The sequence below is a fragment of the Alexandromys fortis genome, unplaced genomic scaffold (genome assembly GCF_014885135.2).
Source record: "Alexandromys fortis isolate MF-2015 unplaced genomic scaffold, M_Fortis_MF-2015_v1.1 scaffold_1, whole genome shotgun sequence".
In the NCBI taxonomy this organism is placed as follows: Eukaryota; Metazoa; Chordata; class Mammalia; order Rodentia; family Cricetidae; genus Alexandromys; species Alexandromys fortis.
The window spans coordinates 24,684,593-24,709,674 of record NW_026067927.1 but is presented as its reverse complement, the minus strand read 5'-3'; the positions used below and the strand labels follow the sequence as shown (position 1 = coordinate 24,709,674).

General features: G+C 46.8%; 1 protein-coding gene across 2 annotated transcripts in view; it reads right to left on the bottom strand.

Annotated features, from left to right (window-relative positions):
- Cdh13 (cadherin 13) overlaps positions 1 to 25,082 on the bottom strand; it is a 938,536-nt gene that overhangs the window by 362,511 nt on the left and 550,943 nt on the right. The gene's annotated exons all lie outside the window — the stretch shown is intronic.

Below are 25,082 nucleotides of genomic sequence, written 5' to 3'. Positions count from 1 at the left end.
ATCTTCTCATGGATCAGTGAGGCTGGAAGACATTAGTCAGGCTAAAGAGGCTGGGACATAAATTCTTTCCTCCCAAGTGCAGGGGAACAGGTGATTGGACACTGGCGTTTTTATTGGGATTGATCTGTTAGCACAGAATTTATTACAGGATGTTTCTCTAATTACACAAAGTGAACCAATCTGGTCCAAGACCGCACGGAGATGCAAGAGGGGTTTCTGCAGGTAGTGCTGTCCTGTGAGCCCTGCACTCCGTTCATGAAGCATGAACACAGCTGCTGCAGCCGTCGTGAGCTCTCAGCGGCTGTGGCTACACAAGAACCACACAACACTGAGACAGGCAAAAACTTCAGCATGGGTCGGGGGAGGGGCTATTGAGGCCTCATCCCAAGCTGAATCAGTAGTTGATAGCTGGCTGGGTGGGGTGGGGTGGGGTTGGGAGGCTTCATTTTACTTTGGTTAGGTGACTACAAGTAGAATGTCCACGTTCCCAACAGATGACCCCACATCTACGTGCAAACGGACAGTACTAATTGGAGTCTATGAGTTAAAAAAAAATAATTGAAAAGTAAACAGAAAATATGAAGTTTGAAATATGTGGGGGGAGTTGGGATGGATATGATCAAGATATACTGTATACATGTATGGAATCATCAAGGAATAAATAGAGTATGAAAAGAAAAATTCATAAGTGATCTCCTTATTTGCATCAAGAAGCCAGGAAAATCTATTTCCAGCAGTTTACAGTATGGGTAGGCTCAGCATTCCCACCCCAGGTACCTGTGGTCACTGACGTGTGTGTGTGTGTGTGTGTGTGTGTGTGTGTGTGTGTGTGTGTGAAGTACATCATGCTGGATTGGGGTTCAAATAGCAGCCATGATTTCATTTGACTTTGCCTTTTTGGGACCCTTCTATACAGGTCCCACTTAAGGATGTTTCTGGAGATCATGGAGTAGATAAGAAGAAGCAGAGCTGGGGGCTGGCCTGAGCAGTCTAGAGGACCAAATAGAATATTCCGGAAGACACAAATGTGTCTACAGACAGTATCAGGGAAAACACGGTCTAGGATTCAAATGAAATGTCTCCCCCCCTTTCCTACCCCTCTCTCCCAACCTCCTTTCCCTTTCTCCCCGCCTCACTGATCCACTTTTCCTTTCCTTTACCCTAATACCACTTCCCCCACCAGCTTCTTCATCTTGTTCTTGTAAAACTATTAAAGATAGGGCAGAAGATCCTAGAAGGACATGCATACTCAAGAGGCAATCTTGGGACCTAATTTGCTAAGTGGAGAGGAATTCAGGATTCCCAAGGTCGGGAACTGTCATTTTCCATGGCTATGTGTCAATGCTCTGGGTGGGATGTGACCGCTTAGCCATGGGCAGGGAAGGAGAGTTTTCAGATCTGCCGCCAGAGCTGAACCCTGGAGGCAGGAGAGAGGCGGTGAGCACAATCCGCAGAAGCCTCTCCTCTCTCTCATGGTGCACCACTAAGAATATCAGTCTGAGGGTCTGGGATGTGGCACACTGGGTAAAGTGCCAGCCACACAAGGATAAGGACCCGAGTTTAAGAGCCACACAGCATGTAGTATGAGTGTAACCTCAGTGCTGGGGAGACAAGAGATCCCCAGAGTTCGCTGACTGCCACCTTATCTGAATCTGTAAATGTGTAGTTCAGTGAGAGATCCTGTCTCAAAAATAATGTGGATAGCAATAGAAGTCATTGACATTAACCTTTGGGCTTCATATGCTCACAAAAAATAAACTCGTGCACACACGCACACACACATGCACGTGTGCGCACACACACACACATAATATTGGTTTGAAACAATATTAACTCTTCAATTTACTTGCCGTCCGAGGCTTATTTATTCCTCAACCAAGAGCTGGAACCAGAGCCCAGGCTATCTCTCTACCGTCAAGACATAGCCCCAGCCCTGGCAACTCCTATTTGGCTAATATGGGGGTCTACTGCTTCTTCTTAAACAGGTAAAAAGTGAGTGGCTCTTTGCACACCTGGATTATGGCCTATGGCTCCCCCCCCCCCCATACATAGAACCAGAATGGCAAAGTTGTATAAGAAATGATAAGCCCCCAGTCAGCAGGGAACAGATGAAGCATGCCCAGCCAGTGGCCCAGCTAAGGGCCCTGACTGCCTGAGCAAGCTCAGCACATGTGAACCTTGCATCAAGCTGTGTACCTCCATGCATCCTTTTCCAGAGTGCAGGCTGCTGGGTTTAACAAGGCACCCATTCCCTGTAGTTCAGTTCCGTGTTTTGTTTTTCCCTGTTGTTGTTTTTAATGGAGTTGGACCTGGAGCTGGCCCTGCATAGAGAGACTTTGTCTGCAGGAAATTTACAGGCACGGTTCCCTTTCAGGAACATGAAAACGAAGCAGGTAAAGAGAAGATAACATCACAAGTTACCAATCCTAAGAAGGAAAGATGGGAAAGAGGGAGGAAGGCTAGGGGGAGGGAGGGGAGAGGAGAACAGAAGACAAACAGGGTATCTGCAGAAAGTGCTTGGCTCTCTCGGAAAAGAAGCCAATCTATAAATGTAAATGATGTGTGCATAATTCTTATCATGAGAAAACACGCCTGGGAGGGTGGAAGATGATAGATAGGAACGTGCCTTGAAAAGGATGAAGCATCCTCCAAGTGCAGGAGAGAATTACAGAGTGCTGAACCAACCTGCTCCATGAGAGCCATCATACATGCAGACGGGGCCTGCACTCATCCATCCACACCTCGGTGGGCCTCCTGTGTACCCGCAGCTTCCCTCCTGACATCCATAATTTGTGCCCTCCTCTGTGAGTTAAATGTTTTAAACATCACAGTGGGGGCGGCCTCATAAGGGGAATTTCCTTTCTAGCAAGAGCTACAATGGTTGTAAATCTCAGAGGCCAAACCCAAACTGTATTTTCTTATGGACGTGGTGAGGTGCGGCAACATGACCACATTACGGACCGTAAAACCCGTCTGTCTGTCGAATTCCTCATATAGCTCTGTTTCCTAAATATATATCTTATTCCACCCAAACACAGCACGGCAGGGCCATTTGAGCGCTAAGAGAGTCATCAAACATCCCTGTTATACTGCTTTAATTATAAGCTGCCCCCTTTTCGGGCTTCTTTCAATAGATTATTGCCCTGCTGTGTAATGCTGTATAAAGAAACAGCAGTATCTCTTGCTGGTATATTGTGGAAATTAAAATTCTCAATACTACTTCAGTAATTAATTTCCAAAAGAGAAACCAGTTTCGTTTAATAAAGAGATTAATGGAAAGGTAGCAGATAGATGTGGTTCTCTGGAGCCCGGCTGCATTATTTGCTCGCATTCGAATAATAGAACCATTTCAAAGGACTTGGTAAATCTGGCCGCAATCAATTCTATTTCATTTAGCATAGAAATGCCTCGGTGGAGGGAGGAGGGTTTTCAGACAGAGTGGGCTGGATGCCTGGAGAGTACAGAAGTGACTGAGCAACTGACCTCTCAGGATGATGATCTGTGTGGAGCTGGGAGCTCAGGTTGAGCAGCAAGACTGGGCAAGGAGGAGGAGGAGGGGAGCGAGGGGGAGGGAAGAGGCTATGTATTGGAACTGCCATCTTTAGGGGCGTGGGTAGGGACAGACAGTATTCAAGCCAGCACAACCTGACCCACTGATAGCATCACCACCCTCTCTGTGTTGCTGAGTTTTCACTGTCAACTTGACACAACCAAGTGCTCTGAGAAGGGCATTTCAATGGGGGAATTATCTAGATCAGGCTGGCCTGGGAGCATGTCTTACTTGTAAATGGCTATGGGACAACCTCATCCACCATGGGTGGTGCTAGCGTTCAGGCATTATGCTGGCAGGCCCTATCTTTTCACAGGCTGGGCCCTGACCGCTTGAGAGTAAAGAAAGCTACCTGAGAACTAACCAAGCAAGCAGGCGGCATGGCTGCCTTCCCTTCTGTCTGCTCTTGACTATGGATGCGGTGCAACTAGCTGCTCAGCTTCAGACTTGGACTTCCCCTCAGTGTGGGACTGTAACCGGGAACCGCACAGAACGAACCCTTTCCCAAGTCCGCTGGTCAGTGTGTCTTATCACACCAACAGAAACGATGCCAGGACATAAAACAACTATCTCTCATAACATGCTACACTCGGGCTATTTATTCCTTGTGACACCCCCTAGGAGGTGTGCATGACAGGCTTCAACCTCACCGTGTGCCACGAGCATGTTAAGGTATAGAGATATCACAGTCGATAAGCAGCTAGGGCTTCGACTCAAAACTTCTGAAACACAGCTTATGTGATGTGCTAATCAAATGCCCAGGCAGCGTTTCCAGGGCCAGTTTCCCCCACCACACCAGCAGGTGCTGAAAGATGGCCTTTTGTTTAATGACAGAAGACAGGTTTCTCAGCCCCCAGGGACCACATCTTCCTCCACCTCTCCTGCTGCAACACAGCCAAAGTGGAGATCGGGGGCCCTAAGATGATAAGGGAACACAGATGTTGGAGTTATGTACACGGTGGTGGCTTAACCAGAGCTTCCACAACCTTGCCAGGTGTTAACTCCGGGGTCATAGAATCTCCCTGGGGCTGATAGAGTTCCTCATTTGATAATAAAAGCTGACCAAAGGCAATGAACACCCATGAGCTAGGTAGTGCCATGACGCTGGAATTCCACATGCTCTCCTCCATACTTCCTCTAAAGCCTCTCCAGGCTGGAGTGACCCACCATACTGCAGGGCCAGGGACCCATCCTCTTGATACCTTATGGTACTCTTATCTCAGATACCACCTTTCTTATTCTAATTACTGTTAAGAGTCTCATTCTTGCTGGTGGTGGTGGCATGGTAGTGCAGGCCTTTAATCCTAGCACTCAGGAGGCCGAGGCAGGCGGATCTCTGTGAGTTTGAGGCCAGCCTTGTCTACAGAGCAAATTCCAGGACAGGCTTCAAAGCTACACAGAGGAAAACCTGTCTTGAAAAACAAAACAAAACAACAAACAAACAAATTCCCCCCCCCCCCATTCTCCCAGGGAACTTCATGTCCACATTTCTAAGTCCAAATGAATGGCCTGACAGTATTATTTAGGTAATCAATATTGGAGACATGAAAGACAGCAATCTACTTACTCGGTAATGCACATATACAAATCCATAATAATAAAAGATGGGAGACTCGCCAGCAGCAGAGGAGAGAAGCAAACATTACTTGGGATACAGGAAACAGAAGAACCAGGGGTAACCCACTTAGCAGAACAAAATCCTTCAAGCTGAGATTCCAAAGGAGGAGATTCTAATAACAGAGAAGCGGATTTACCCAGTGAAGGCATAAGTCACGAACAAGGCCACACCAGTTTGGAGTTATGATTAATAGGGTGTTATTTATTTTAAGGGGAAAAAACTTACAGATCACCGTCCCAGACAACAGCCATCTGCACAACCAGGAAGGGAGTCTAGTCTCCAGCGGAGCAGGAAGTGAAGAGAGAGAGCAGAGGAAGTAGCCGCTTTTTTAAAGGGAGAGAGACCACGCCCCAATGGGCTGGTATCACAGCAGCTATTGGTTGGAGGAGCGGAAGGACCTCCCGCAACAACCCAGAAGCCTCTGGGAAGGCTGGAGAGTGAGAAGGGATAAAGGTGGGGGCTCATCAGGTAGGTACATGTGGCCGGCAGATCCTAGTATCCTTGCCTCCTACCCACGTATCAACATGACTGTCCCTTTCCCACCAAATCAGACAGAAGGGTCCTTTTTCTGAAAGGGGTAGACCAAAGGGGCTCCGCCATATTGGTGAAATAGGGCTTGCCCTGTTCTAAGTTACTCTGTGTTGTATAAAATGGCCGGTTTAAGCTGTGTGCTGCCCTAGAAGACTCCATTTTACAAGCATCCTTTGACTCCAATATGCAAAAGAAAGAAGACTGCGGCCCCAGGCAGACTTAAAGACTGCTCTATTTGCTGGGTATCCCTGGTCAAGCATAAGATTCACCCTATAAGTTTATTGGGGAAAAATGAAAATGTAGGGATACATAGCCATAAAAAAAAGTCATTATAGAAGAAACCAGGCCCAGGAACTTACCAGACACAACAGATCAAGAAAAGGGTATTACCCGATCACCTGGTCCCCAGAAGGGGAAGAGCACCTAACCCGGTGATGGCATGCCCCACTCCAATCAATCATCTGATATTTACTGCGCTGTCAATGGCTCAGGAGGCCGTGAACTGGATTCATGGTTTCAGTGTTCGTGCTCCCTTCCCATTCACCTCTCTGATTTTCTGAACATGGACCTGACCCACTGTTTCCTGCTCTTGAATCATTTCTTGCTACATATATGACTTGGTCTTTTTACCTTAGATTCTGCAGCTATGCTTTCAAACCTGACACCAGCAGCTTCCCGCTGGCACTGGTTCGGTTCGCTATCTTAGCTATATAGACTCTTTCTCAGCACCGTTTTGCAACCTCTTGAGCTCTGCTGCAGCCTCCTTAACTTGTATTCACTCCACACATTCACACACACACACACACACACACACACACACGTACAGAGAGGAAAGAGAGGGAGGGGGAGGAAGAGAGATTTACTGTGTGCTATGTGGTATGTGATACGAGAGTTAATATTGGTAATTAAGACTGGGATAAAAAAAAAAAAAACGCTTCATCTCAGCCAAGCTACCAAGGTAGGCCGATTTTATGACGAATTGGTATCATTAAACCTGCTAAGCCTCGCGAACTTACTGCTCCTCTATCCTGACATTGTGGAAAGACATAAGCATTTCTGTGTTTTTGGCAGCGTGTGTTCATGGCATGTATGTATACTGGGGAAAAGGGGCTGGACAGGAGGGGGTAAAGTCTACACACTGATTGGCCAGACACGTGCCCTTAGGGTGACAGGCTTGATTTCTCCAGACAGGACTGTCCAGATTTCTTCTCTAGAGAAGCTGACTCTTCCAAGAGAGAATTATTACGAGCCCCGATCTGCTCTGAGGCATGCCAACTGCCACCCTGTCCGCACCAACCTCCTAATGAGTCTGCTCATGCTTTAAGGATAACAGGCGGCCGAGAATTAGTAACAGGTGATCAGAGTTTCTCACGTGGCAGAGACAAAAGCAAAAGGAAGAGAGGACTAGAAGCCACAGAGAACAGAAGAACACTTCAAAGAAAGCAACAACAAAAAATCCCCTATAAACAAAGACTTTGAAGAGAGAACTTACTGCACCTGACAAAACAAGTGGGATTCTTAAAAAGAACACCCAAAGGAGGCAGAAAGAACAAACAGTCATTAAAATTATGATGGCGGAGAGCAAACAATAATACTTGAATAGAATAGCCAGAAGATGAAATCTATTAAGCATAAATTATATTTAAAAGACAAGTGTGTAAAGGGACATGAAGGGTAAGAAAACTGGATAAAGCCACCAGGAAGCCCAATATTGATTTAAAAATGTGTTCGGCCTAGAATTCTATACCCAGCCCAACTGGCAAGGCTTATTGTCTGGTATGCAAAATATGCATGCAATTTAGAGGTTATCTAGGAACGAAAACAGCACAGTCTGTGCAGAAGAGGAGACTGGATGCTGGAGAGGCAAGCATTCCAAATGTGACCACCAAGTCAGACAAGGTTTTAGAAGAGCCAAGCAGGCATGGGGGACAAGGACTCCACGAAGAGTGTTAACAAAAGCAAAGTAAGAAATGCATCACATGATACATTTTAAGCTATTGAGGGATACTTTATAGTTCTGTTGGAGAGCTTGGCATAAGATTCAATGACAAGTGTTTATTTTTCCCTTTCCTGTGCTTGCATTGTCTCTAAGTTGATGTGTAGTGAGCATATATGTGTGTGTGCACGTGTGCGCCTGAGGTTGAGGTCATGAATCTTCCTCTTCCTTCTTCTACCTTATTTGGTAAGGCAGGGTTTCTCTCTCAATCCCAGGCTCACCAATCAGGCTAGTTCCATAGCCAGCGGCCTGAGGGGTTCCTCTGTGTCCACCCTGCATTTGAAGCATGACCATTTTTTTTGTATGGATTTGGGGGTTCTGAATTCCAGTCCTCTTGTTTGCATAGCTAGAGCTGTGGAGCCATCCCCCCAGGCCCTTAATAACAAATATTTAGAACAGTGAATAAAACTGAGGCAATTATGAACTCCAGGAAAACAGAAAAAAAATGTATCAATACATGAAATTCCATCAGGGCAGTGAAGATAAATGTGTTTTAAAGTAGATTCTTATTATTGCACAGACTATAGCTGGAAGGGACAATAAGCTACGTGTGCCATTTAAAAAGCGAAATCTTCACTTTCAGTAGGAAAAAGTAAATGTCTTAATCAAAGTTAGGGGATATCGGCATAGTGACAGCACACTTATGGGCTGAGAAACATATAGATAAATAGCAGAAAGATGAATGCGCTGGAAGGGCCTTAGGTGCTTCCTTTGGCAAATACAAATTACAGGTAGGCACACACATGCTACAAGCCGTGGTACTTACATATATTAGTTGAATATGTATTTGTTCATCTAAAGCCAACCATCATTAGTCAGGGAAAATTTGAATCCTGTGTCTGGAGCCCACCCCATGCCTTCCAGCTGCTCTCAGTAGAGGACCTCGGGCAGAAGGCAATAGCTGCACGTTGAGAGAGTTACATATAATAAAGAGTTACGTGTAATAAAGACTGGCACGGCGGTGAGGCCTATCTTGGAAGTTCGAAAAGAAGTGCTTAGAGTCTTGGTAATAGAAAACAAAATTCTGGAAGAGTTCAACTGGGCACATGCATGGGAGACTTCCTGATGTGTTTGGACACTATCTGATCAGACCTATTTAGTTGGTGATTGGTGAGATGTCACCAGGCCCAATGACTCCAGCCTTAAGCTAGGAGTGGACCTGGACAGAGAAGGGGGGGGGCTGACTCATAGGGGACTATCAGGGTCTATTTCTGCCACCGTTCCAACCCATGCTATTAACCATGCGATGGAGAACCCTGGAGAGCAGAATGGGGGAGCTGTGCACAGGTCTTGAAGCAGAAGTTGCAGGGGGCTTCCCTACCATATCCCAGTGCTGGTCACCCACATCCTATGCTGACCATTCACATCCTAGTGCTAACCATCTATGTCCCAGTGCTGTCCATCCACATCCCAATGCTGACCATCCACATCCCAGTGCTCTAAGTCGAGGCCCTTTTCCCATAGGAACCACACAGCAGTGGGGGGTCATGAAGGAGCCAAGACCCTTCAGATAAATGGCCAAGCAACACGTCCCCAGTTAGCTGAGATCTGCCAAGTCTCTGTGTCTCAAGAGAAAGAGATGAGAAGAAATGGCTGGCTATTTTCTAAAAGGCAGGTCTGTGTTCTGAACAACACTCCTGGCCTGATCCCCTGACAGTGAAAGGTCACTGTTACATATTCATTGACCCCAGAGCTGTGGGAAACGTGAGGGGAGAAACTGGACAACAATCTCTAGCTAGAGAGTGTTCTGCATACAAATGTGAAATCGTTACTTTCTGTAATTATTCCTCACCCAGGAGGCTATGAAAACGCCTGTATCAGAGGTCAGCGAACCAATCCCGAAGTCTTCTGACAACACCCCACCCACTCCTGGCCCCAGGTACCGTCATCCTCAGCCTATTCCTCTTCTCAGTCCTTCGCTATTCGGATCTGTGTCTTACGCTGTGTTCACTTGTTTATCAAGCGTCATTGAATACTAGCTCCCGTGCCAAATCCGAAGAATATCACATTGAAGAGGATATATTTCTAGCTCATTTGGGTCATATGGCATGTAGCCCTTCTGAAGATGAACAATGTCCTATCAGTTTAGGTGGCGGATTTGAAATACAACCGTGTTAAAACCTAATGAATTTAGATTAACGAAAATTTCCCACAATCGGTGACCCAGACAATGTAAAACCATGGGAGAGAGCTTTTAAAACCACTAAAACCACTCCCAGCTAGTCTAGAAGCATCCACAGAAGACAAGCAGTTGATGGCTGTGCTGCCATCTCTCCGCTGAGCTTAGGAAATGCCCAACTCATGAATTCTTAAAGAAACTCTTTTACTTTGAAAGTTATAAAAAAATATTTTCCCGATTTCTTCCTGTTTTTCCCACCCTGGTTCAGATTTCTTTGTTTACTTCAGAGAGGGCTGCCCCAGGTGAGGCTGGGGGACACCTGTGAGAATGCTCCCCAGGGTCTGTAAGAGGACCCCGGCCCTTTTCAAAGGCAGCACTCATTCCTCCTTCCCAGAGGCTCCCTCCTAATTAGGAGGACCCCAGGCTCTTTACCGAGACTGCACAATATTTGAAAAGATGTGCAGGCTTCTCTTCTCAAACAAAATGCCTCCCTGAGTCTGATTTTATTGACACGCATTGCAGGAAAGACAGCTCAGGCGTTTCTTCCATTGGGGTTCAGAGGCTTCCTGCACATTCGATTATAGCACAGTCACTGGGTGTACAGGGTTTCCTGTCATCTTCCCCAGGGGGGGTTATGGAGATGGAGGCCATTACCCACCATGCTTTCTGGAGAATGAAATACAGAGCAGGTGACATGAAGCTAAACCCCATGGCCATGCCTCCAGGGGTGCCTGCTGTGACCTCTTATATCCAATACATGCGTCTTCCACTTGGATATTTCTAGAAACTCCTAGGCTACACATCATTTGATAATGTCTTGCTGTGCCATTTTCATGCACCATGCCACCATTACTTGAAGACCTGGGTGGTGACCAACTCCTCCCAAGGGAACAGAACAAACTCAACTAAGCAAACGAGATACACGTTTGTTAGAGGTTTTAAGCTTCCTGAATTGGGGTGTCTTTTTCTTGGAAGGCACAAAAACATGTCCAGACACTGCCAGTTGTCACCTGGAGAGAAAGACTGGTCCCGGGGAAGAGCCTGGGGCTTACAAGAGGCTGAAGACCAGGACAATGGTTGTCTCAGTCAGCACTAAGCTGAGGACGCTCTTCCCTCTCACTGCCACTAGGGAAGAGCTTTGGTCTGTTAGGAAAACTACTGTCAAAAGGCAGCTTCGGAAAGGGTGTTATTTGGCTTCTGATTCCAGGTTACATTGTTTCCATTATTATAGGGAAGCCTAAGGAGGAACTTAGAAGTTCCGCATTTAGAGTCAAGATCACTGACAGGGAGTGCACGCCTGGACCCAGACTGCTGGCCCTCAGCTCCCTTTCTTCCTGCTTATCCAGGCCAGGGCCCAGCCCATGGATGGTGTGGCCCATATTCAGGGTAGGCCTTTCCAACTCAATTGACTCTAAAGACAACCCCCAGCAGACAGGCCCTCAGGCCCGCGTAAGCTAGATATTTCCTAATTAAGGCTCTTCCCAGGTGATCCTTGGTTATGTCCAGTTGACAGAGTTAACAGCGGGGCGGGGTGTGCCTGCCTAGCATGCATGACCGGTGTAGAATTGGATCTTGGTGGCTCTGCCAATCAAGGTGACTTCTCCCTGCCTGACTGGGAGAAGAGTGGTCACCCTGGAGGAAATCTGGACTCCTCTCCTGAAATCTGAGTGTTCACTGAAATGGCTAAAGGATCTGCTAGGTCAGGTTATTCCAGGGGCCTCATACAAAGACACCTCCATTTGTTCTTGCTACTCATATCCAGAGCTCTCCCAGTCCATAGCCCCTCCCTCCCTCCAAGGTCGGTCCAGCCTCCATCAGCTTTAGGAGCTTTTTTTTTTTTTTTTTTTTTTTTTGAGACAGGGTTTCTTTGTGTAGCTTTGGAGCCTGTCCTGGTACTAGTTCTTGTAGATCAAGCTGGCCTCAAACACGCAGAGATCTACCTACCTCTTAAAGGCGAGCCCCACCACTGCCCAGCTAGTGTTAGAAGCTTTTTGACCAATATTTGACTTCATCTAAGTCATTCTGTTGGTTTATTTTATTTTGTCGGGTTTTTTTTTGTTTATTTGTTTTTGTTTTTTTGAGACAGAGTTTTTCTGTAGCTTTGGAGCCTATCCTGAAACTAGCTTTTGTAGACCAGGCTGGCCTTGAACTCACAAAGATCCACCTGCCTCTGCCTCCAGAGTGCTGGGATTAAAGTTGTGCGCCAGAACTGTTGATCTCATCATCAAACATCTAAAGCCCACCTTTTACCTTTCCCCTAAGAAAGAGTCATATAACATTGCCTTCTGCATATCTTTTAATTGTTAAAAATCACTCAGGAGTCAGGAGCAGAGGGCTGGCTCAGTGGGTAAGGGCACTTGCCACCAAGCCTGACAACCTGACTTTGATCCCCAGAACCCAGAGGGTGAGGGGAGATAATAACTGCCTCCCACATGTTGTCTGACTTCCACACATGTGCTAACGGCACACTAGCACGTGTGTACAAAGACACAATAAATAGATGTAATTATGCTTTTTTTTTTTTTTTTTTTTTTTTTTTCGAGACAGGGTTTCTCTGTGGCTTTGGAGCCTGTCATGGAACTAGCTCTGTAGACCAGGCTGGTCTTGAACTCACAGATATCTGCCTGCCTCTGCCTCCCGAGTGCTGGGATTAAAGGCGTGCACCACCATCGCCCAGCTTAGATGTAATTATGTAATTTTAAAAAGAAATAAAATTAATTACGGATAACATTTATTAGGTTCTATGATGACCCATCACAAATTAACCCTATAATTTCATTCCCTAAAAGAAGCTTGCCTTCCAGGTTTGAAGATGAGCTATGAGTAGCTGCACTGGAAACAGAAGGGGACTCTGTTTAGCTCTTTGCTCTGAGCTGCGAGGTTTGCTGGCATTAAGTTCTAAGCCTGACCATGGCAAGGCTGCCTAGGCAGGATTTTGTCTCCTGACATTCCCTTGATTGTATGTGAACCAATTCTAGCTGCCTCTGGGCTTATATACTATGTTATGACGATTTCACACTTCTTTAGGGGAAGTATCTATTAAGCAAGACAAGATATAAAAAGGCTTATCCACCAGCCATCTGATCAAAAAGTGGGTGGAGCCGAGCGGTGCTGGTGCATGCCTTTAATCCCAGCACTCGGGAGGCGGATCTCTGTGAGTTTGAGGCCAACCTGGTCTACAAGAGCTAGTTCCAGGACAGGTTCGAAAGCTACAGAGAATCCCTGTCTCAAAAAAATAAATGAATGGAGTCACGTCCAGGAGCTTATCCATCAGTGCTGAAGATGCACTATCCAGCCTGCATCAGGACCACTCTGACTCCTCCTCTGTCCAGTGCTTGAAGAAGCTTTTCTTCTGGTGCTGAGAACACTGGAAAATTTTGCAAACTCCTTTTGGCAGTAGAGAAGCCAGGCCTGGTGACTATCACAGCTCTTAGATTTGCACCAATTTAACTTACACCTTCCTCTTAACCACTGTCTCCCCTTCCTCCATCTCATCCAAACACTGCAGAGGCAGCAGCAGCAGTGGCAGTGGCGACGGTGGCAGCGGTGGCAGCAGTGGCGGCGGCAGCACATTGTCCATCTTCCCATCTCTCCACAGCTGTAACTATGGAGGCTCACGTCCCTCTCCCATCAAGACACTTAAGGGCACGGCTAGCAGTGACAGGTAGTATTTAGGACACAGAGCAGAACCTTCTGCTACCTTTCCAGCTCCCTTTGTGTATATATCAAACAGGACGCCGAAACTTGCCCTCCTTAAAGGGAGGCGAGGTAGTGATGCAGAATGGATCTTCCGGAGGCGGCACTTGACCGGGAGTGAAAGATTTATGCAGACAAGAAAGTATGAGAACAGGTCACGTGCCCGTCGTTTATAGCATCGGGATGTGCTCTATGCCATTAACTTTTAATTAACTCAATTAGGGCCCAGAATGTCTGACACCATGATGAGCACATACAAACACTCCTGTTGGTGTCAGGCTAAATTAACGTCTTGGAATGGCAGGATCTCTTCTGGCGTTAATGGCTTCTCTGCCATAGAGCTCTTAATTGTCCTTGGCACCTATGGGCTGCTCGCATCAGAGATGTGCCCATAGTCCCCAGAGTGCACACTCCAGAAATCCACACCAGACAGAACAAGGCGTGTTTATCTTTCAGAGCTTGGCCTCTGTTTCCAGCATGATGGCTCCTCCAGCATGCTTTTCCTAGCTCCATCCTTACTTTGTTGAGCATCTGTAGAGAAGCCTGGCGTCTACCTTCTATTGTGTACGTTAAGCAGATTCACCTGTGGCCATCCACTGCCTCTTAAACTGGTGTTTTCTGGACCCAACACTGCAGTTGCACACATGAGCTCACAGCATTTGGGGCAAGGTGCTAAGACCAGAATAAGTACCTAGACAACAGCCCAGCCTGGAGGAGGAAGATGGGCATGAAGCCCTGCCCAATGCTGATGAAGCCCCACCCTTAGCTAATGAAGCCCCGCCCCTCGCTGATGAACCACTGGGGTTGATAGCTGCCCAGAAAGGAACAGTCAGTTTTGTCTTTGTCTTTTTAAGGGGTGACTTCTGGCAAGCACAACACGCTCCAGAGAATGGGCAGCAGTGATTAGACTTGACAGGTTAAAAAAAAAAAAAAAAAAAAGAAGACACAAGGTGAGTGTGGAATGGGAGGAAGACCTGGGAAGATGTGGGGAGGGATATAAATATGGTCAAAGCACAGCCTAGAAGACCTCAGAGAATGAATAGTATATATAAAGAAGGTTCTTTAAAATCAGAACCACAGCTGTTGTTGGGGGCCATTTTCAATACGGCATTGCAGTTTTCAACTAGGGGAGCCCTTTCTGTCTCCCCCTTCTGAAAGGATTAGCAGTAGAAATGTATTTTCATACTCAGGCATTGGCTATGCATCTCGAGAGCTAAGCTTTCCAGCGAAATCAATGTCCTCACCCATCTTAATTAAGACTATTTGTATTAGTCATTGTCTTTAAAAAAAAAAAAGCTCCAAACAACCACCAATTTGTGTTCAGTTATAAAGGCCCCGTTTAATTTATCATCACACACATTTAATCAAGAGAATTTGAGAATAAATCTTTAAAATGATCAGACTGGCTGGTGTGTAGTCCTTTCCCATGGAGTGTTTCCTCTGTCAATCTTTCAAACTTTACACTGTGGTTCTGACGTCAGAGCACTGGGATCCTTGCTGACCGAGAGCGTCGGGTCAGAGCTAGCTGAAGAGGAGGGGGCGGGAGAGCAATTTCTTTGAACCTTGAACTTTGGGACCTCCCTGGATGCTCCTTATAAGAAGCACTGTTCCTATAAACAAAGCGGTAACCAAGGAGGCTGAAGCTCACTGGGGTCTTGACTCCAGGGAGGCTTCTTGGAATTTGCCAAGCTCAACAAGGCTTCCCCTTCTGTTGGCCTTTGCCTTTCTGTCCCTGTGCCCATGAAACCTCACTTTCTTTTTCCTGTTCATCTTGAGTAGGGAGGATCAACCACACTTCTTCCAGAAGTCTTCCTGTGGCCTGGGGAAATAGTCCCGTCAGTTAAGCACTCGGGTGGAAACTGTGAGGACCTAAGCTCTGCTCCTCAGGGCCTATGTAAAAACCCAGACATGGCAGCAGACATTTGCAGTGCCAATGGGGGTGACATGGGAAGTGCAGAAAAGAGGGTCCCTGGAGCTCGCTAGACATCTGGTTTAGCGGTGTCGTGAGGCCAAAGGGAGACTGTTTCAAACAAAAGAAATAAGAAGCCTGAGGACCAACATCTAAAGTTGTCCTCTGACCTTCACAGGCACACTTATACACACACACACACACACACATACACAATGATATCACATCCTGCATTCCTGCAGGGTCTTCTCCTTTTCCTTTAGTATTATCATTTATTCACTCTTTGGTTCCTGACCAGCTAGCAAGGCACCAGACTCAGCTCCCAGAGTTCAGGAAGGCCTGGGAACTTCTAGAGGTCAGGAACCAACTTCCCTTCTTGGCAGACAATTTGCCATCTCCTCCGCCCCTTTACTATTTTTAAACACTCTTCCAGGCGCCTTTGTCCCTGTGAGAACTCAGAGCATCAATTCCTCATAAATACTTAACAATTTTATTTTAAAACCCCTCATGCCGAGTTTACACACACATCGACTGTAGTCCGCATCATCACATCCCTCTAGGTGTGGCTTAATGGAGCTGTGGGCTTCACCAGGAATAAGGTGGGAGACTTGTCCCTGACACTGCGTTATGCGATCTTCAGATCAGTCTCAGGGATCGAGGGGTAGGAGACAGAAAAGCTCCTCATGGCTGGTTCAGTCCAGGAAAGACAGAGCTGGAACTTGAGCTTGGCCCTGCCTCCATCTCTGTGCCATGGCAATATAGCTGTTGCAAAATAGCACACGGAAGTCCCCTGGACTATATTCTATGCACTCCGCATCCATTCTGCTACTGAAACAGTAACACAATGGCTCTAGAAGCCTAGCAGGGATGGTGCAATGTTAGCAGTGGCCTTTATTTTCGAGCCAGCACAGGCCTGATAAACGGATCCAGGGTGGACTAGGAGGCATTTCGTTGGTAGGATGAATGAGCCATTCTTTTGGGGCATCGTGACAGGACCTTTCTCGCGTGGAGAAAGAGCCAAATCATTGAATACACTCACAGAGACATTCTCCAGCTCTTAAGGGGCTTACTAGCTTTTCATCTGCAGGAAAGCCCTTCTGTACGTGTGCTCTGAATTTTACAGAACAGATACATGTAAATACCCTACCACTGGTCCTGGTTCAAAGCCAGGGAAGGGTCAGGGAGCCTGGCAGCATAGGGACATCTTTCCACCTCTCTTAATTGCAAAACCCTCTGTGATGGCCATACAGCCTTGCTGAGAAGGCTGTGACATGCCCGGGCTTGGTACAATTAGCTTGGAGGGATAGATCCTCCATCTTTCTCATTGTCAATTTCCTTTACAGACAGGGATTTTTTTTTATTATTGAAACAAAAGGAGAGGCTGTGTGCATCCTCCTGCCTGCATGAGCCATCTGTCACAGACACCTTGGGCAGTGCAGCTACGAGCAGCGTGAGGAATACTTTGATCAACTGCAGCCCACAAAGAAAGAGCCTGCCTCTTGTTTTCGTTCAGATGAAGCTGAGCATCTTGCCTGACATTTCCCCTATGAGGGACATTTTTACAAGGAATTTAATTGAGCCTCTTAGACTTGGTGGAGGAATCAGTTACTATCATTGTTACCATCAGCCAAAGGAGTTGGATGAAGCTCAAATTGAGGAAACACCATATAAGCAAAAATCTGGGAGAATTATTGAGCAGACTGAGGTTCGCGGTTTTTTAAAGGTTTATTTATACCTACGTCAACCCACACCGGATTCAAGGTGGCTTGCACAGCTAAGCACGGTGATGTATAATGATGGGGAGATGAAAAGAAGGATCAAAGGAAAGAGAAAGCAGGAGAAGATGAGAGAAGTAGCCTGCCACAAAGATGCGAAGAACTACGAGTTTGACCTTGCTTGTCTTGTTAGCCAGAGTGAAGAGAACATGGTCAGAAACTCAGACTGCTCCTGGTGGTGGGAATGAGGGAAAATCTCTGCTACCTCAAAGAGGTTCCCAGTTCTGAGGTCCAAAAGCATCTGTGCTTTATCTTCCAGGAGACTTGGCACTGTGCACCTACCAGCCCACTGCAAGGAGCTGCTGATGATTGGGGGCCAGACAGTGAGCTGTGTACATGCTCAGGCATTGCAGACATGGTGGCATAGTCCTTGGGTTAGGAGGCTGAGTTCCAAAGGAGTGGTGGCATCCTGACAGTCACATGCCTCCTAATAAACAGCAGGGGGCTGCAGGTAAGCCTCCAGTCTTATCAGGGGTCACCGCATTCCCACATGCCTGAGTTTTCCCTCTTCTGCCTCAACTTTGGGTCAAGTGAACCGAGGACCTCTCCCCTATTACTCAGAAACGTAATCAGATCCCTGGGGCACTTACATGGCCTCAGGGCACAGCCTCTCCATTCAACATTGACCCAGGATAGGATGTTATGATTACCCAGGTTTGCCACAGCAGCTCCCCCAGCTCATCCTAGCTGCGTGATCTCAGATGGCTTCCAGCAGAGCACACACCATGCCCAGAGCATGGCCACCGCTTCTCCCAGTGGAAGTGGTTTGATCAAGATGACAATTGGGAAGGAACTCGGGCAGACAAGGCCGCCTTCTAAATCCCACCCAAATGTGCTCTAAGCTCTCATGTGCCAGACCCACAGAATGCATAACCCTCCCTGGGTATCTGGCACCTTATCCCAGAAGAAGCAGAAGAAGCATGGCCTTACTTTCTGAGTAGTCCCAAATCATACAAGGCCATGACAGAGAAAACACCTACAATGCAAGAGATTTTGACATCTAAGAGGACAACTTTTCAAAGTTATCGTAAGTTTGATTTGAAGGTTTTGCTAGTTGTTTTGCTGGAGGACTGGGAGCAAGCCTTAGTGAGAGACACTTTCCACCTCTGCACAAGGTGCTGTGTTGAGTACTTCCTGGAATGCATTGATTCATCACCCAGGATCACGTGGGTGTTACATTATGGGACCCACTTTAGAATACAGACAAGGGAGAGAACCCTGACTGCTCTTTGGATTGGAGAGGGAGGGGGAGAAGAGTGGGAGGAGGGGGAGAAGGTTGGGAGGAGGGGGAGGGAAATGGGAGGCTGGGAGGAGGCGGAAACTTTTTTTCCTTTTCTCAATAAAAAAAATAAATCAATAAAAGAATACAGACAAGGGAGTTTAGAAAGCTACTGTCTACTACAAAAGGACAGAGAGGGGATTTCAAATCGGATGCTTGGATTCTGGGTCCCACTGCCTTATATCCTGACCTTTGACAACATTGGCATCTGCTTAGGTAATTCTTTACTGCGTGGGGGTGAAGGGCTCTGACGGCTCCCACTGCCGGAGCAGACTTCCGGCATATCCGAAATAACTCCCCTTCCTAGCAATGATAATCCACATGTCTTCAGACATTGTTAGGTGTCTCCAAATGGACCAATCACATCCACTCCAGGTTGGAAGGCCTCACTATCCCTGCTCAGCCATGCAGGACTTGGCTCAGCCTGTGTCCCCACTGTCCTCGGCACCAGAGGAGATGACAGGACTCACTTTAGAAACAGGTGTATTCCCAAAGTGTCTCTGTAAGCACAAGGCTATAACGGTTTTAAGATGATCGTCCTTGCTTAATAAAATCTTATTCCTCCCATTTGCATTCATTAGGGAGTTACGGCTATGATTATATTAACCGTAATATCCTAATAAATTCTTGCCTAAAGATGCACCAAACACATCAAGATAAATTAGAACTTTCTCTTCAAATTTTAAAAATGCCACTCAAACCCTGAGATAAATGTACGGGGGATGGGGAGGCTCCTCAGAGTGGTTAGTGCTGTAGCTTAAAGATATCAAAACTGGGATAATATTGGAGCTTAAAACTTCAGGGCTCCCGAGGGATTGGAGGACAGGGGATATTTCTGTCATTTGTAGGGATTAGAAAATGCCCCCAACACCTACCCTGGGAACTACAAAGTAAAAATTCTTAAAATTTAGCTTGAAAAAGTGGAGAATGTTTTTTGTCTCTCTGTGGACCTGATCTTGCTGTCCTCACTTTGGGAGTAGCTTGGTTCTGCCAGAACAAACACAGCTTGCATGGAAGACATATAGTCCTTGACAGCCACCATTAGGCTATGGTTCTTGAGGCATAAGGCAAGGTCTAGCAATATGGTTTGAATGTGAACTGTCTCCACAGGCTCACATGTGAGGACTTGGTTCCCAGCTAGCAGTGTTACTTGGAGAGGGCATGTCGAACCTTTCTAGTAGAGGAAGGAAGTTTAGTGGGGGGTGAGCTATTCATAGCTTCCCATCCAAGTTTATATTTTCTTTCCTTTCATTGACCCCTCCTCCCATTTCTTCATCTGGCCCAAAGAGATGTGAAGAGTTTTGCCACCTGTGTTGGAGCTCAGCTCTGGGCATCATGCCTTCTCTGCTGTGATAGACTGTAGCACTTCAAACTGTGAGCCAGAACAAACTCTCTCTTCCTTAAGTTGTTGGTGTCTGTTTTAGGTGTCTCGGTTGTAGCAACAAAATCTAAGCTGTCTCACAGTTTCCGGTCCAGTCTTTAGGGCCTGGAGGTCTGTCCAATCCACTGGATCCTAGACCATCACAGACAGCTACCCCAGATGAGGCAGGCAACTTATCTCTTCCCAATTTATCTCTCCTCCTTGAGGTCAGGATTCAGATATCCTCTGGCTAGATCAAGCCTGGTAAGGACAACAGAGACCAAGCCCCACAGGATGTGTCGGAGAACATCAGCTTTGGAGATGGATCTTCTAGAACCGACTCAGGTGCCATCACTTGCCAGCTGGGTGACTAGGCAAAGAGTCAACCTCTAAGCCCCAGTAGTTTCCTCCTCTGCAAAATGGGGGTGATACTAGACTCTTGAGTTCCTTGTAAGAATTCAAGGAGGTAACTCATAAGGAATACTCAACATGATGCCCTGTGCCTAATAAAACACTCAAATGAATAGCGCTATTATTTTTTCATTAAGCTTTCTATTTTGAGATAATTGTAGAGTCATGTGCAATTTTAAAAAAAGTCACAGAGAGATCTTATACACTCTTAACACAGTTGTCCCCAGTGGCAACATCCTGCCCAACCATAACACAGTACTAAACTGGAATTTAATCAAGAGGGTGATTGGCTCCGGGAGCGAGGGGTGGGAAAAGCACACATACAATAGCACACAGAGGGGAACCCACACTTTAGATGTCTCTCCTTCCATGCTCTAGAGATCATGAGTGTGTCCATGTACTCCTATGCACCAGCTGCAGGACCCCCTTTGGGATCCTGATTATTACACATTGCATAACAATGCTGCTGGTTTCTCCACAAAGACCTGAAGTCAGCTACATGTCACTCAAAGACAGAGCACAGCTCAGACTGCTATTCTATAAATAGACCTGTGAGTGCAGATAGAAGGAGAGGACATCTCTCCTGCTTGGGGTCCCTCAGTGGCTGTTTTGTGTACTTAGAATGAGACCCAATGCAGAACCTCATGACTCACCTTATCAGGGTCTGACCTTCCCCTTGAATCCCATCTGAACATACTCCTCTGCAGCCAGCTTTCCATCTACTTTTGTAAAATAGTGTTTTAATTTTCACTTATGTGTATGTGTGTGCCTTTGTGAGTTTACGTGTACCACATGTGTGCAGGCCCCCACAGAGGCCAGAAGAAGGCATGGGATTCCCTGATGCTACAGTTCTGGTGTGAGCTACCCAGTGTGGGTACAGAAAGTGCTCTTAACCATTTGGCCATCTCCCCAGCCCCCAGTTTTCCAATTGTTGGTGACTCTGAGGTTGCTGGGTTCTTGAGACATTCCTCCATTGATCATGACTCCCCAAAGATCACAGCACCACTGGTTCCTGATGGATACTGGGATTTCCCATGTGCCCACAGGCAGCCCTGTTGAAGCCGAACATCTGCCCTCTGGTTTCTCATAGAGTTACCTTTGGCTTTCTTCCTGGTACCAATCCCCCAGCTGCACAATTCTGGTTTTATTTAACACCATCTTTATCCTGTATCTTCTCGAAGTAAAATACAACCAGAGAAGGGAGACCTCACCTAGCTTCCTCCCTTCTTCCTTCACACTCAGAGCAGCACCTGGCATGCGTCAAATGGCGTCGGAATGTTGAGAAAGCTCAGTGGAAGAAAAGGAACAAGAAGGCGAAGTGACTTTTTGAGCACTTATTGAGTGAAACACAAAATTTAGGTGGTGACACAGCAGTCAACATTTCTTTAGCTTCCTGAGAAGTCAAACCTAGATCAAAATTATTTTATCTAAAACATGTGAGAGTTGACAGTTCCTATCACTGTAATGTCTGTGGGTGTGGTCATGTGACAAGAAGGTTGGCTTCTGATAGCCTTGGGAACTTGAGTTAATTTGGGATCTAATGTCGCTTACGTCCTCACTCTCACAAAGAAATGATCACTGACCCCTAGTAGGTCAGTGGCCAACCAGATGTCCATAGAAGGAAGGTGGATCTGAGCTGGTATGCAGTAAGCAGGTGTGTGTTTGGTACTGGAAAGGTGTCATTCAAATAGGAATGTGGACCTGTCTCGCCGAGTCTTTCTTGGAATGGTCTTTGATACTTTCCCAAGGATCCCAATCCCATATGTCTAAAGAAGGAAACCTGTGTAGAGCCAAACCCATCACAGTTTCCTCTAGTACTGTCTTAGGAGGGATGGGCATCAGTTAGGGACAGAGATTCTTGCCTAGGAAAAGTATCTCGTCACAGATCTAACTGAGATGCGTGGTATAGAGTCTCTGCTTTGTCTTGGGCTGGTGTGTTGGACCCTGGAGACTCCACATGCTTCACTTGACAACCAGATACAGTGGTGGTGCCCCTATCATAAGGATGCCCTCAAGCAGATCATGGTGTGGTTTGAAAGAGAAATGTCCCCCACAGACTTGTGCATTTGAACACTTGGTTCCCAGATGGCGGCACTGTAAGGGGAATGACAGAACCTTTAGGAGTTGGACCCCAGCTGGAGGAAGTACATCACCGGGGGTGGTCTTTGAGGGCTTGTAGCTTCAGTTTCTTTCCTTGTCTGTCTCTCTGCTTCTCATACAGAAACAATGTGATCCGCTAGCCTTTCTGGTCCTGCTGCCATGTCTTCTCCACCAGGATGGATGCTATCCTTCTGGGACTGTGAGCCCAAATAAAACCCATCCACCTCTAAGCTGCTTCTCACAGAAAAGGAAGTGACATCAATACTAACCATTCTGTGTACGGGGTATACAGGGTCGGAGGCCCTGGCCTGCTGTGAAATGCTTAGTTTCTGGCTCTGAATTGTAAAACAGCCTCAGTTCACAGTGTTTTCCCAGTCCAGCGGTGTCAGGCATACTGGTGTAGTTACAAAGATGGACCCAGATGTGAAAGGAGATGACAGCAGAGTGCTGGCATGAGATGCCTCTAACACACAGCCTCGGGTACCCTGCTCCCTTCCAATCTGGTCCATGAATACCGGAGGCAGAATGATGGTGGGTGAGGTAAGGACAGGGGAGGTCTGGAAGGACTGGAGCAGACAGGGAAGAACTGGAAAGGGAAACAGAGGGGAGGTTCCATCTGGACTCATGCTGACATCAATGGGGAGGTGCTGGTGCCAGCAAGGATTAAGTATTAGTTCCTCTGGCAGCAACACAGGGGCAGAGAGGATGAAGCAGAGTAAAGTGTCCCCTGCTCAGGACAAGCAGAGTGAGAGCATTCAGAAAGTAGTGCCGCTGATGGACACAAGGAAGGACTGTCTCAGAGCTCAGATGGGTGGGAACAGGAGATTGCTTCTAAAAGCTAACGCGAGGTACTCAGGGAATGGCTAAGTTGCTACAGTGATTGCTGCACAAGCATGAGGCTGTGTCTGGACCCTCAGTACCCACATGAAAGCTGATTATAGTGGTATATGTGTATAATGCCAGTGCTGGGGAGGTGGAGGCATATTTATTCCAGGAACTCTGTCTAGCTAGCCTTAGCTGAGTTGATAAGCTTCAGGTTCAGTGAGAGACCCTGTCTCAGAACATAAGGTGGAGAGAGCTCGAAGAAGTCACTGATATTGATGTGTAGTCTGCACACATGTGCACATACCCACATGAATATGGACATGTAACACATTATGTGTGTGTGTGGCATGCGCATGCACTATAGAAGAAAATGCTGGAGCCGCAGGAGTCTCGGAGAAGTGCAGAGGTGGAGGACGGATCCCCAGCCAAGGCAGGATTAAGGGGCTGAAGTCCCAGGCAGTCCAGAAGTCAGCAAGGCAGAAAACCAGAAGAGGGCTGCTGCTGGGGATAAGATTCAGGGCCCGGTGTTTGCAAATGCAGATGGAGATACAGCCAAGGAAGAAAACACAAGACTTCCCTCCACTAAGGTGGGGGAAGATGAGAATGATCCAGGAATAAAAATGATCACAATTTTCATGGTTTTTCACTCAAGAGTTTGCCACGGGTGAATTTTTAAAGCCCCACCTCTGGAACCATGGAGACTGGCTTCCAGTTTTAGGAGTGATTTCAAAACCAGGGCAGGAAGGAAAGGAGGAGTTGCTGGTCCCTCGGCATCATTAAAAGGCAGCCTGCTGTACAATCTTGACTATAGCGGTAAGTGACAACTAATTGTGGTTGGAACAAAGAACTTCCTGGCGACACAAGAAATGAGAATCAGATTAGGTTATTAATATGCTGAATACGTATTATGCACATGCCTAGACTTCATTTCGGAGCTGGGGGGTTTAGCCCCAGTTAGTGCCCCCCCCCGCCCCCGTGCAGGAAAACAATTCAAATTTACATTTCAAATGAAAAATCTAATTATTTAGTTAGCAGATGACCTCATGATTACAGATCTGCAAAGTCCACATCTAATGACTGTACGATTAAATAGATATCACGGGTCTGTAAGACTAAATGGATACCGTGGGTTTTATATTACAGAGACCTGCTCAGACACCGCTTGGGTTTTCTTAGTGCGCCTGGGTAAAGTCTGGGGTAGTACTTAAAATGTGTGGCTTTCTTAGTGTCGAGGCAGGGGGCACGGAAGAGAATTCAGGAGTCTGGTGTAGTGGTTCTCACCCTGCGATCCCTTTGGGGCTGTATACCAGGTATCTATCTTGCAGATCAGATATTTACATTAAGATTCATAACAGTAGCAAAATCACAGCTCTGAAGTAGCAATGAGATAGCTGTATGGCTGGGGCGTCAATGCAATGTGAGGAACGGTAGTAAAGGGTCCCGGCATCAGGAAGGTTGAGAACCACTGACTTAGTGGGTAAGGGCACTTATTGTGCAAACTTGAGGGGATTGAGTTTGAATCCCCAACTCTCACATAAACCAGCCAACAGACAGAAAAACCTGGGCTTGTCTGGGTCTACCTGTAGCCCTAGCTCTGGAAAGCAAAGACACACAGGTCACAGGGCTTCCCTGGGTAGCCAACCTAGCTCCCACAGCAAGCTTCAGGTTCAAGAAGAGACCCTGTCTCCCAAAACAGTGAAGACTGGTAAAGGAGAGCATCTCGTGTCTCCCTCCGGCCTTTGTATGCATGCACACAAGCACAAACAAACGCATGTATGGATCAGCACACACACACACACCCCAAAAGGTAATTCATAAAATTTAGATGATTTTTTTTTGTTTTTTGTTTTTTTGTTTTTCGAGACAGGGTTTCTCTGTGGCTTTGGAGCCTGTCCTGGAACTAGCTCTGTAGA